Here is a 14,342-nt window from a genome sequence, read left to right on the forward strand (position 1 = left end):
TGCTTCAGCAGCGCAAGCCTCTCATAAGTAAGCCTCAAAATGTTCTGTACGTTTTTTATGCCTTTCACTGTCAGGAAGTTACATATAAAATAACAGCCCACTTAAATGAAAAATAAATAAAAGAAAGTTGTTACTCAATGGGAAATGCACTGTAGTGCATTATGAAACTTCTGTTAGTTAATACACTGGAAAGGTCTGTGTGTGACCGGAGAGGCCAGAAAGCACTTTGAATATTAAAGTCACTATTTTATTTTATATTTGCATTACACATAGTATAACATAGACTACTACAAAATGTGCAAAATGTTTTATCATAGAATAGCGTTTCCAAATTATGGTAGTTAGGAATACCCAGACCATACAGAATACATTTTTTAACATAACTGTCCCTTTAACACCTTCTTAGTGGCAATAAACACTATGTAAATACAATTACAATGAAAAGCACACACTTCTCAGTTCAGTTGTTAACTCTTTTTACTGATAGAGCGGTCCGTAGTAATCATTTACCTACGTTTGAGCGCTCTTTAGGCCGACGAATCTTTTGACTTAGTGGGAACTCTCTGTACTCTTAATCGATCAATTTCATCAAAATCAATAATCAATAACGAACATAAGCAACGCCTTGAACGACATAACACTTTACCATTAATCCAGAATACATTTCGGCGAACCCTGACCTTTCAGTCAGGAATAACCACACCAGTTTATTGCAAAGTTAGTGAATTTTATTTCCCTATATTAACAAAGCTAGCACAATATAAATGTGTCTCAACACCAAATGATAAACATATATGAACATTAATAGCTGTCCATAACGTCGAAACAAGTGCAATCTATGAAGCATTTGAATCACGAGGCATTCGATAATAGCAATGCAAATCACTAATACGATAATCTGTAATGAACTAATTGCGTACATTTAGTCAGCATAACAAGATCTCAAATTGCATCGTGCGACATATGGAATCCTCATCTAACCTCAAATTAGCATCGGCATGTGGGACTTCATGCAAAAAACAATTTAGCAACATTAATTTTAGAAAAACTCTTAACTAGGGATCTTACCAAAATCAGCAGTTGGTTACCTAAAAGAAACACAATGCAATTTTACAATTTCCTTTCATATTTACCAATTACGATCAGCATACAAGGAAGTCTTCGTCTCACAGGTACCGTTCTTCGGTCATCATGGGTACCGTTTCTCGATCAGCATGGGACGGGACAAAGGGGCAGGGGTGAACGGGGCAATTGCCTCACGGCGGCAAGGTAAGACTACTACTTCATGCAAAGGGATCAAAGTTAAAGTCTCTAGGGCAAGAATCATTTAAAGTCTCTTTCTCTCGATTAGAGAAAGAAATCAAAGTCTCTTTCAAAATGGCGTCGCAGCAAAGTGGGCCATAATAGCTACGAAGTCAAAATGGCGTAGTATCCGGGTAATGGCCGATAATAGCACAATGGCAATCATAGCGCGTAATGGCTATAATGGCTATAATGGCTACCTTCTTCTCGTGCACCTGGTTTTTATAGACAACAGTTCAAATCCTGTAGGGTCTTCCATTGGAGGGTTCATAGGTTAGCTTCAAATTGTCCAATCAAAAACGACAGTTCTCAAGCTTTTACTTAAGCATACATTATCCTTGGAGATGGGTACGCAAATCGCAACATTGTCTCCCAATTAGCTCACTTTCAGAGCCTCCATTGTCCGCACCTGCAAGTCGACCTTGAATTAAAGAGAAAATATGCCAGGCTGGCACTAACTTTAAGATAAGCATGTGAACAGCTTCTGTGGAAAAGTACAGCTTCAAGCAAAAATACACGTTTAATAGCACAGTGGAAAAATACGAGCATCTAAACCGTGAGACCGGGCAACTAGGCCAAAGCCTCCGCTAAAGTAATGCTAAGCTAAAACATTTCAAACAAGCAAATCGTAGCACACGTTTATGATTATGTCGGATTAGTGCGATTCTAATACACCACGTTATAAAAAGCACGCTTATAAATGATGGCAAACTACTCTGAGGGCACATTTTGTCCCCGTACAATCTTAATTAGTTCGGTTAAAGTCACACATGATTATTTCAGCACTACGTCTACGCGTTAATAAATCAAAACCTTCATTTTCTGCTTCATCAATCCCTCCTCTGATGACTACTTGTCATCACACCAAACCACTCCCACAAATTTTATTCCATTAAAATTCTGTCAGTTCCCTTTTCCTTTTAGTACCCCTAGTTTGCGCTTTGTATTCTTCTGCCATTCTTTTCATAATTTTCTCTTCTTTTCTTCTTTTAATTCTTTCCATAATCATTATTATTCCCCTTTTTATTCCCCAAATTCCAAATACACAAATTATTACTATTAATATTCCTTCTATTATTTTCAATAATATTCCATTCCAAATTCCCCCAATCCAATGTCCCACTGAAGCAAGTCCTTTTCCAACCTTCTCCCACACTCCTGGTTCTTTCAATTCCTTCAAATCTGCACTTTCTTTTGTTAGATTAGCAAGCATAGTTTTAATCTTCACACTATTATCAGGTATATAGGTACAACAGTGTCTTGCACCAATCATTTTGCAAACGCCTCCATCCTTTGCTAAAAGAATGTCTAAAGCAAGCCTATTTTGAAGAGTCATAGCTCTTTCCGCTGCAAGCTCAGCATCTATCAGGATTATAGCACCTGAAAACTTTGTCAGCATGTTATCCACTATAGTAGACAACTTTCGTATCTTGATGGAATTCAACACAACTTCTAATGAAGGAATCATGGCTCCAAATATATCACCTACCACAGCAGCTGCGGTCTCTCTTTTCTGAATACGATGGGATCCAGATGTCTTTTGAATCATCGATACGTCATCCAGCTGATAAACCTTTGGGAACACTATACCCAAATAACATCTCCCCCACCATCCCTTTGGAAGACGATAATAAGCGTTATGCCCACAAATGTAATATACACCTGGAATGACAGGGTCAAGTCCGTTCATCATGAATGTCCATTTGGCCTTAAAAATAAACGTATGTTTGCATTCACTCGCTCCTACAAAAATGTTGTCATAATAAGATTCTCCTCGATATATACAAAATTTCCCTACATGCCAAGCGTCTAAAGCTATTTTCCCTTGTGTCTTTATAGCAGCAAAATCATAGTTATCTACTGAAGTCCTCTTATGTAACTCCTTTTCTAATTTCGCCTTCATTTGTGCCCTTCTATCATCTGTGCGATCTAAAAAGCTTATTTCTACAGCAGAGACTGAGCAAGTAAGGTTCTCCCTATGAGCATGAGCCGTTTCAAAAGGTTGCATTGGCTCGAAAAATTCCCTCATTATTTTAGCATCCCAATCTTTAGCAATCTGGCTAAGCTGCGCTATTATAGGAACATAAGCAAAGGTAACATCATAATTCGAGTAAAAATACTGTATGTTAGTTTGACCATAAAACCTAGACATCACTATACTACATGTAATCCCATATGTAAGAGGCATGTGGTGATAAGTCACCCCTTCCTTTACTAATGTCGGTATCTGTGTACACACATAACAATCCTTCGCATCCATAGTCTCAACATACTCAGTTAGCAAGCGATAGAAAACGTTATACGAAAGCTCTTTCTTATCGTGCAAGAGTCTCTCATCCAATGCTAGTCTTTTCAATGGGGTTAGTTCAGTGACAGTAACAGGAGCAATAGTAGAAGCTTCAATATGCTCACTTTCACCCTTTCCATGCATTCCAAACACAATTGCCATTATTATTATTACACATGTAATTACCAAGCCTATACACACATATTTACAATATTTCTTTCTATTGTTTTGCGTAGAGTACCTAGTCATGATCTGTATAGAATCAGAGAGTTAGAAGCACTTAAAAAAAAAAAAACTACTTACCTATTCAGTTACAAAGCTGGACAAGCGCAATGTTCACACCGTCTTCTTCCAAAGGCCAGTCACTTTTCGGTTAGCAGCATTTGTCTCAATTCGGCAGTAACTCAGTCTTTATCAGTTTAGCAAGTCTCATCCGGTTTAACAATGTCTCAGCTGGTTGTTTCTTTCACGTTAGACTGTAGCAAGCAATATCATTTATTACTTTTTCAATCGACAGAGTCTATGAAACTTTTCTTTTCTATTGGTATCTCTTCTTCTTCTTCGTTCTCGATGCTTAGAGATACAAACTCGTCAGTCCAATCGTCATTGACTGCATATGCCCATTCAGGACCGGAATACCTTCTGTTCGGTATCCTTTTTTTTTTCAATTTTGCTTCTCTTTTCGATTCTGCTTCGCTGGTACTTTCCTCTTTTGTCAAGTCTTTTTCTTCACTTGACGATTGTTCCACAACAGTCACTTCCTTTCTTTTCTCTTTCACTTTTGGCCTTCCTCCGTCGCCCAAACTTTCTTTGCCCTTTTCTTTTATTGGTGAGATACTTAGTCTTCTCTTTGCACCATGTCCATTTGATGGACCTGCTGTCTTTTCTGTGGAAGCTTGGACTTTTTTGTTCTGTTCTGCCTCGTTCCCTCCTTCTGGGGAATCAATCACGTTCCCTTTTTCCTTTTCTGTATCGTCTGCTTCTGGGAAAGCCCTCCTCTGATCAGGCTCTCCTGCCTTTTCACCTTTTTCGAGCCCTTCGTCACCGTTACTTTCTTCAGGCTCTTTATCACTTTCAGCTGCTTCAGGTTCCTTGTCACTTTCAGCTGCTTCAGGCTTTTTGCTGCCCTCAGCTGCTTCAGGTTCCTTGTCACCTTCAGCTGCTTCGTCGCTGTCTGAACTTTCTCCTTGGTTTCCCCCAAGCGAGTTGGTGTCTTCGTCGTCAGAGAATATCTCTTTTTCTCCCGTTCCTGCCTGTTCGCTTTCTGTTCGCTTTTGTTCTGTTTGAGCACTCAGCACTGCTTTATCAAGCACTGGTAGTTTCAGCGCTTCAACTTCCTCATCTGTGGGACACAACACCTTCTTTGTGTGACTGGCGTGAATCCAGTTGGGAACCCCCGCACACTTCACAGCGGTAGTTGTCGTCAGGATCACTTGGAAAGGGCCTTTCCAACGGGGTTCCAGACACGACTTTCTCACGTGCTTCTTTACCACGACCCAATCACCTGCTTTCAGTGCGTGTCCTGGACCTTGGATCGGTGGCAAGGTGGTCGCTTCCACCTGGTGAGAGAAAGAGCGAACCACGTCAGCCAGTCCTTTGCAGTAGTCTAACACCATATCATCTGAAATATTCAAAAGCATGTTTGCGGGAACTGCAGGAAGTCTCATAGCTCTGCCCATGAGAATTTCATGCGGAGACAATCCAGTCTTTCTATCAGGAGTGTTTCTCATTGACATTAGCACTAAGGGCAATGCGTCAGGCCATTTCAAATTTGTCGATGCACATATTTTTGCCATTCTCGATTTCAGCGTACCATTCATCTGCTCCACCAGTCCTGAGGCTTCAGGGCGATAGCTACAGTGCAGCTTTTGCTCAATGTTCAGCGCTTCGCAAAGTAACTTTATCACCTCGTTATTGAAGTGACTTCCCCTATCTGATTCTAAAGAGATCGGGAATCCGAAACGTGGTATCAACTCTCTCAACAATAGCTTGGCAACTGTAAGGCTGTCGTTTCTACGTGTGGGGTATGCCTCAATCCAGTGACTAAAAATGCACACATTCACCAGCACATATTTCAGACCCACATGCACAGGCATCTCAATGAAATCCATCTGCATTCGACTAAAAGGCCTGCTTGCCCTACCAATGTGACTCGCGTTCACAACTGTTCCCTTTCCTGGGTTCATCTGCTGGCAAGTGACACATCGATGGCAAACTGCTTCTGCAGCTTGACGAAATCTGGGGTTAAACCAATCAGTTTTGAACAATCTTATCATGGCATCTCTCCCTAGGTGAGCCTGCCCATGATAGAACCGCGCAAGCTGTGATAAGAGACTATTTGGCAAAACATATTTTCCCTCATGTGAAACCCATAACTCGTCTTGTCTCTTTATACATTGTGATTTAATCCAGGAATCTCTTTCATCCTCCCTGACATTATTTTGTAGTGCTTTTAGTTCTTCTATCGTATCTACGACCTTCAAGGCAAATGCTTCAGCTGGTTCGAGTTCTGGCTCACTTATTGAGTTCCATTCATCTCTCAGTAATATACAGTTCAAGGCACAAAATCTTGCGACTTGATCCGCATATGCATTTCCTAGAGACACATAGTCCTGTCCTTTCGTGTGAGCACTACACTTTACCACTGCAACTTCGGCTGGCACTTGAATGGCATGTAACAATTCCCTTATCCTCTCCCCGTTCTTCACTGGGGATCCTGAAGAAGTCAGGAAACCTCTCTGTGACCATAGTTGTCCAAAGTCATGCACAATCCCAAACCCGTATTGACTATCAGTGTAAATGGTAACTTTCATCAATGCAGACAGTTGACATGCTCTGGTAAGGGCTACAAGTTCTGCTACTTGTGCAGAATAGACTCCTTGAAGCCATCCCGCTTCCAAGACCCCTGTTACAGTACATACAGCATATCCTGCTTTCAAAATCCCCATCCCATCTCTTAGACATGAACCATCAACAAAAAGAATTTGGTCATTTTCATCAAGCTTGGTATCCTTGATGTCCGGTCGAGGTTTTGTGCAAAATTCAGTCACCTGAAGGCAGTCATGCTCGACGTCTTCAGCGTTCTCAATTTCGGCATTTTCTCCAGGAAGCAAGGTTGCTGGATTCAACGTAGTGCACCTTTTCAGCTGCACATTCGGTGAGCCCAGAATTATCGTTTCATACCTTGTGAGTCTTGCTCCAGTCATGTGTTGCGTTCGGGAGCGGGTCAAAAGTATCTCAACTGAGTGAGGGACCATGACTGTTACTGGGTGTCCCATCACTATTCCTTCACTCTGAGTGAGGCTGATACCAACTGCTGCTACGGCGCGCAAACACCCTGGGAGTGCTGCTGCGACCGGATCCAAAGTAGCTGAAAAATACGCTACTGGTCTGTTCACGCCACCATGGGCTTGAGTCAAGACAGACAAAGAACATGCATCACGTTCATGACAAAACAATGTGAAAGGCTTCGTGTAATCAGGCATACCTAAAGCTGGAGCCCTGCACATGGTTTCCTTTAATTCAACAAAAGCATCCATCTCGTCTCCTTTCAGCTCAATTTCATCCAAGGCATCCTTTTGGGTCAATTTCAGTAGGGGCTTTGCTAGAGACGAGAAGTTGGGTATCCACTGGCGACAATAGCCCACCATTCCCAAAAACTTCCTCACCTCCTTCCTTGTCTTTGGTGGGCCCATTTGTAGTACGCTTCTTATTCTTTCCTTCATTATTCTCCGTGACCCTTTCTCTATCTGGTGACCCAAGTATTTCACTTTCTTCTGACAGAACTGCAACTTGGAAGGGGACACTTTGTGGGTTATTCTAACTTTGGAGGAGGTGTTAATCCGTCCCAAAAGTGACGGAAAAGTGACGGATTTACCACCAGCCGTATTACGAGTCCATTATATCCTATGGAACTCGTAATACGGCTGGTGGTATATCCGTCACTTTACCGTCACTTTTGGGACGGATTAACACTCCTCCAAAGTTAGAATAACCCCCTTTATGTCCATTCCTTCCCAAATGATTCAACAGAGCAATGGTATCGGCTGTGCAGCTACTTTCTGTCTTTGATGCAACCAGTAAGTCATCAATGTACTGTACTAGGGTTGACTCGAATGGCAATTCTAATGCTTCCAAATCTTTCTTTAAGATCTGATTGAATATTGACGGTGACTCAGAACACCCTTGAGGGATTCGACACCAACTGTACACTCTGTCTAGGAATTTGAAACAAAAGAGGAATTGGCTGTCCTCATGAAGAGGCACAGAAAAGAATGCTTGTGACAAATCGATGACTGAGAACCATTCAGCATCGCAAGGAATTTGAAACATTATCACAGCTGGATTCGGTACGACAGGACAGCACTTGACTATGATGTCATTTATTTTCCTCAAATCCTGCACGAGTCGGACCTTTCCACTCGGCTTTATTAGTCCCATTATTGGTGAATTACATGGACTGCTTAACACTTCTTTCAGTACCCCCTGTTTTACAAATTCGTCAATGAGTTGAGCAACTTTCATGAGGGTATCTTGTGGCATGTGGTATTGTGGGGTCTGGGGAAAGATTGCATTAGGCTTTACAGCCACTTTCACTGGTTCCACTCCTTTCATCAATCCCACCTCTTTTCCTGTCATATCCCACACTTCCCTTCCGACTGTTTCCCGTAATTCAGCTGGGATGTCCTCTTCAGTTATCATCGGGAAAAGACAAATCAGAGGATACTCTTCATCGACCGTTTCCATTTCATCCCCCTCTACACTGTCCTCTTCTTCCCTATCACTGCTCGTCTGTATTGTTATTCCTTCGTTCGAACACATGATCGAACAACCCAATTTGCACAAGAGGTCTCTCCCTAACAGTGCTATCGGGCTTGAGTCACATACCACAAACTGATGTACCCCTTGGTAGTTACCGATGCTGACTGGTACTGGATCGGTAATTGGGTTCGTCAGATGTCTGTTTGCTACTCCCACCACTTGAACTGTCCTCCCTGAGAGTGGCAAATTTGGTACTTCACTGCTCTTAACTGTTGAACGAGTGGCTCCCGTGTCAACCAAGAACGAGACGCGATGACCCATTACTCTTCCTTCTACGTACGGACCCCTTTGATCAACTTCCAAGGATGCCGCAAGCACACAATCTCCTTCTTCTCCTGAACTTTCACTCTCCCATACATTGTTTATTCCACTCTCACTGTGTAATGGGAACTGTTGTACGGTGCCATTTGTACTCATTACCTGACCCGTTACCTGTGGAGGAACCATCACTTGCTGCTGACTCATTGGTGCCAAGGGTATTTGCATTTGCTGATTAGGTACCATAGGTAACTGCTGTTGCATCGGCTGCATTTGCGTCATCTGCATACGAGGCATCTGCATCTGCTGCGGCTGCATAGGTTGTAATCCCTGCAATTGATTTACAGTCTGAAAATTTGGGCTTGGACCTCTCATTTTCGGTCCCCTCATTGTCTGAAACGCATTGACATCATTGTTTTGCTGACCAACACCTGCACCTGCACCTGCACCTGCACCTTCCTGCACCACCATCGGGCACTCGCGTTTCCAATGACCTACAATTCCGCACACGTGACACGGCATCACCTTCTTCATTGCCTGCACACCCGTCACAACAGTGTTCAAATCCGGACCATTATTCACAAAACCTCCTCGGCCTCTGCCTCTGGCCTGTGGCTGAAACGCCATGTTTCCCTGCAACTGCAACGGCTGTTGTGGTACCTGCTGTTGGAACCCTTGCATTCCTTGCAAACCTTGCAGACCTTGCAAACCTTGCAAACCTGTTTGAGCTGCCTTAAGCTGCATCATCATCACCTTCTCTTTCAGCTTTTTCTGTTTCACTTCAATTTCGTCGCTACAGTATTTCGCATAAGTCAAGACTTCGTCAATCGGTTTAGACTGCCAACAAATCAAATGTGACTTTATCATCTGGCTTATCTCTGGCCTCAGCCCTTCCACAAATCTGAACACAAAATGGAGCATGTCCTTCGCCTCTATTGTTTCCGTGCCACTGTAATTCTTGAACGCCTTCAACAACCTCTCATAGTAACTATGAATCGATTCCTTAGTCTCTTGGGCAGTTCGATCAATCTTCTGCCAATCCACATTCTTCGCGGGTACCTTAGTCTTCAGATGCTCAATCACCTTATAGTACAAGCTCATCACCATAGGTGATGGTGCACCTGTCTCCCTGTCTCTCTCTGGTTCACTTGTCGGCCAACCTACAGCTCTTTTGCAATCCTCCCACAAATCTGCCGGAACCACAATCTCAAAGAGAGTGTTCAGGTCTTCCCAGAGACACTTTGCAAGCTTCACAAACCTATCAGTCTGCTGATACCATTCAATCGGCTTCTCTCTTAGTTTGGGAAAATCGTCCGTAAAGGACTGAATGTCGCTTCTGTGCCATGGTACATGTACTAATTTTCCCCCTGCTGTCTCCCTCATTGGTAACATTGTTACCGTATCACTACTCTGCGGTCTTTTCTCATTGTGCTCTGTAGCACTGTCCCTCCTCTTTTCCTTCCTCTTTACCCACCTGCTTTCCCATTTGTCTAAGCACCTCCACACTTGTGCACTCTGCAGCAATTCTTTAAGGTGGGTCTTCATGCCTGCTGACCTCATGTGTTCAAAATCTGTGGTCCCAAAATCTAGCCTGTAGCTCCTGCTCAAGTGTTTCGTCTTGTCTATGTCAACCCCGTTTCTGTCAGCTGCTTCCTGCAAGCTCTTATGTATCTTGTTCACTTCCTTCGTAATCCTGGGACATAGATACCTCAGCTCTTCTTCCGTGTAGGACTCTAACCTGTTCACACCCATAGTCCCTTCCACCAATTCTTGTGCTTCCATGTTCAACCTGACCCTATTCATATAGTCTTCTCCTTTCCCACTAGCTGAATTTTGTGTGGAATTCAGACTGTTGTACCACTGTGTCAACTGTTGCGCATTCACCCCCATCAGGGTAGCGTTCACATCGACTGCCATCGATGGCTGCGGCAGCTTTTCAGTGTTCGATGTGAGAGGTATTATCAGTGGGGGGCTCGACCTCACCAGTGTTGACGGAGCACATATGGGACTAAACTCCATCAAGGACCCAGACCCAGTTGGCTGAGCCGCTATCGGAGTTATCCCGGGAGTGTCTTCTATGCACCTTCTTTCTGTCCCATTCTGCAGCATTGATCCCTGACTGTTCAGACCCGAATTAGGCTGACTATACAGAGGTACCGCTGGACCTACAGTAATGGGTAAGGATATCGCGTCTGGGTTCTGTCCATTCCCCATGTTCTGTGGCATGTTCATGCCCACACCATGGGTCATCACTGCCGGCATGCCCATCTGGCTCCCCGTTATTTGAGCATGTACGTTTCCTCCCTGCATCTGCTTTTGAGGCATCAAAAACTGAGTTGATTCAGCCTGTCCCATTGTTGGGTTGTAACCATTCTGTACTCCCCTTACTGTTGGATCTAGAATCATTCCTGCACTGTTATCACTACTGTAGTACCCTGGCATCTGAGGCTGATAATTTTCTGCTGGTTTCAACACGGGCACATCTGGATATATTCTCCTAACCTGCGGTATCTGCGGGGTGAACAGCAGACTCGGGTCCTTAGATCCCGATGACGCTCCTGAACTCTGGGTTTCACTGTTCTGTACCGGTGCCGGAGGGGCAGAACTGGTACTTGGACCTTGTCCATTCTCCGCATAAGGTGGTGGACGGTCGTTCAGCAATTGCATTATCAACTCCTCATCCTCTAACTCCTCTTCTCTTCTCAACTTTTCCTCGTCCTCTCTATCCTTGGAACACTTTCTGTCTGTCTTACAGGTGGCTTTCTTACCTGTCTCTTCTCCTTCCTTAGTAATTGCGGGGAACAATTTTATCCCCTGCAATACATCTGACCTCCACACCTTCTGTGCATTATCCCACCTAGCATCCGCTAGTGTCTTTTCTACCTTCCTCATTCTGGTCTCGAACTTCTTTTGCTGTTGCTGTCTGGCCATTAGTTCCCAAATTGCTAGAGCCTAAAACTGTGCTGGCCTTGGAGGCACCTTCATGTCATACATCGTGAATCTCAAATTCTCTAGAATCCTTATATTGAATGTCCCATGTATCGGGAACGCTACGCTCCCATGTTTCTCTGTCAACTTGTGCCATTGCTTTAGCCAAAGGCACGGAGCTACCCCCTTCTCTTCCATTACAATGTAAGCTGGTGTACCCTCGGGTGGCGTCTCTTCTCCTACGCTCGCTTTGATGTAAGACTCCCCCTTCATCGCGCTCCTGAATGCTTTAAAGAATTTCATTTTCTCGTCTTTTATTTAACCAAGTTTATAACCAATATTTGACTTCAATTCCACAAAACTTTAATCAATAGGTAACTTTAATTCCACAAAATTTGTAATCAATAGGTGACTTTAATTCCCGGAATACTCTTCACCTGCCTTTCCCCTTCCAATCGAGTCCCACGGACTGCGTCCAATCCGTGCGCGACCCTTCTCTGCAACCAACCTATCCCAGCGCGGCTCTTAGTGACGTCACACTCACACACACTGCGGCTGACAAAGCCTTGCGGCTAGTCCTCCTTCACTCACCTCTTTTCGTAACAACTTTGCATATATTGCGAGCTACCAAAAAATAAAACAGATCTGTCGGTTTACTACAGGAAGGGTAACACAATCGCTTCAGGACCTTAGGGACCTTTCACTAGCCTCGGGACTTTTCACTAGCCTCTGGCCGCTATTCCGTCTTTCTCAGTCCCCACATTCGCAAGCAAATCTGACCCGCAGACCTACTCTCAACTTGTCAATGATCTGTTCTAGTGCACTTAGAATCTTGTCAAAGCCCGAAGTCGAAGTTTCTTTCACTCCCTAACACACGTACCGACTTGTTGACCACGCCCGATCAACCTACTAAACCGCCCAGACCACAACATGGATCAACATACTCCGGAGTCTCTTGACCTCGCAGGGCCCGTCTCAACAACAACAACCACGTGGACCTTTTTATGCACAAAGCGCCACACGCACATGAAGTTCGACGACTTCCCTACTCTCACACTCGGAGCCGCACCTCCGCTAACTCTCTGAAGTTCGACGACTTCTCTACTTCTACACTCGGAGTCGCACCTCCGCTATCCTTAAAAAAGAAAAATCCTCGCAACCTTTTCACACACCCTGCGGCAATAAGCTGTGCAAGCGCAAAACCCTAACTTCACTCATACCATCACTAGTACCGCCAGCGCTGATTCCACACCTCCGTTCTCTCCATTCGCAAGCTCCGAGATCCCGGGAAAGTCGCGGTGGACCTAGCCCATCATCATCTTGTCAATCCGTTTTACCCAAGAAAAATCTAATTCAACTTCTCGAGTGGGGTCTCAAAATGCGTAACCGTTAATTCAACACCATGTACTTTAAGAGTACAAGGTCCCAAAAGACGTACCCATCCTCTGCTACCATCTACTGATAGAGCGGTCCGTAGTAATCATTTACCTACGTTTGAGCGCTCTTTAGGCCGACGAATCTTTTGACTTAGTGGGAACTCTCTGTACTCTTAATCGATCAATTTCATCAAAATCAATAATCAATAACGAACATAAGCAACGCCTTGAACGACATAACACTTTACCATTAATCCAGAATACATTTCGGCGAACCCTGACCTTTCAGTCAGGAATAACCACACCAGTTTATTGCAAAGTTAGTGAATTTTATTTCCCTATATTAACAAAGCTAGCACAATATAAATGTGTCTCAACACCAAATGATAAACATATATGAACATTAATAGCTGTCCATAACGTCGAAACAAGTGCAATCTATGAAGCATTTGAATCAGGAGGCATTCGATAATAGCAATGCAAATCACTAATACGATAATCTGTAATGAACTAATTGCGTACATTTAGTCAGCATAACAAGATCTCAAATTGCATCGTGCGACATATGGAATCCTCATCTAACCTCAAATTAGCATCGGCATGTGGGACTTCATGCAAAAAACAATTTAGCAACATTAATTTTAGAAAAACTCTTAACTAGGGATCTTACCAAAATCAGCAGTTGGTTACCTAAAAGAAACACAATGCAATTTTACAATTTCCTTTCATATTTACCAATTACGATCAGCATACAAGGAAGTCTTCGTCTCACAGGTACCGTTCTTCGGTCATCATGGGTACCGTTTCTCGATCAGCATGGGACGGGACAAAGGGGCAGGGGTGAACGGGGCAATTGCCTCACGGCGGCAAGGTAAGACTACTACTTCATGCAAAGGGATCAAAGTTAAAGTCTCTAGGGCAAGAATCATTTAAAGTCTCTTTCTCTCGATTAGAGAAAGAAATCAAAGTCTCTTTCAAAATGGCGTCGCAGCAAAGTGGGCCATAATAGCTACGAAGTCAAAATGGCGTAGTATCCGGGTAATGGCCGATAATAGCACAATGGCAATCATAGCGCGTAATGGCTATAATGGCTATAATGGCTACCTTCTTCTCGTGCACCTGGTTTTTATAGACAACAGTTCAAATCCTGTAGGGTCTTCCATTGGAGGGTTCATAGGTTAGCTTCAAATTGTCCAATCAAAAACGACAGTTCTCAAGCTTTTACTTAAGCATACATTATCCTTGGAGATGGGTACGCAAATCGCAACATTGTCTCCCAATTAGCTCACTTTCAGAGCCTCCATTGTCCGCACCTGCAAGTCGACCTTGAATTAAAGAGAAAATATGCCAGGCTGGCACTAACTTTAAGA

This window comes from Pleurodeles waltl, chromosome 7, assembly GCF_031143425.1.
Source record: "Pleurodeles waltl isolate 20211129_DDA chromosome 7, aPleWal1.hap1.20221129, whole genome shotgun sequence".
NCBI classification, from domain to species: domain Eukaryota; kingdom Metazoa; phylum Chordata; class Amphibia; order Caudata; family Salamandridae; genus Pleurodeles; species Pleurodeles waltl.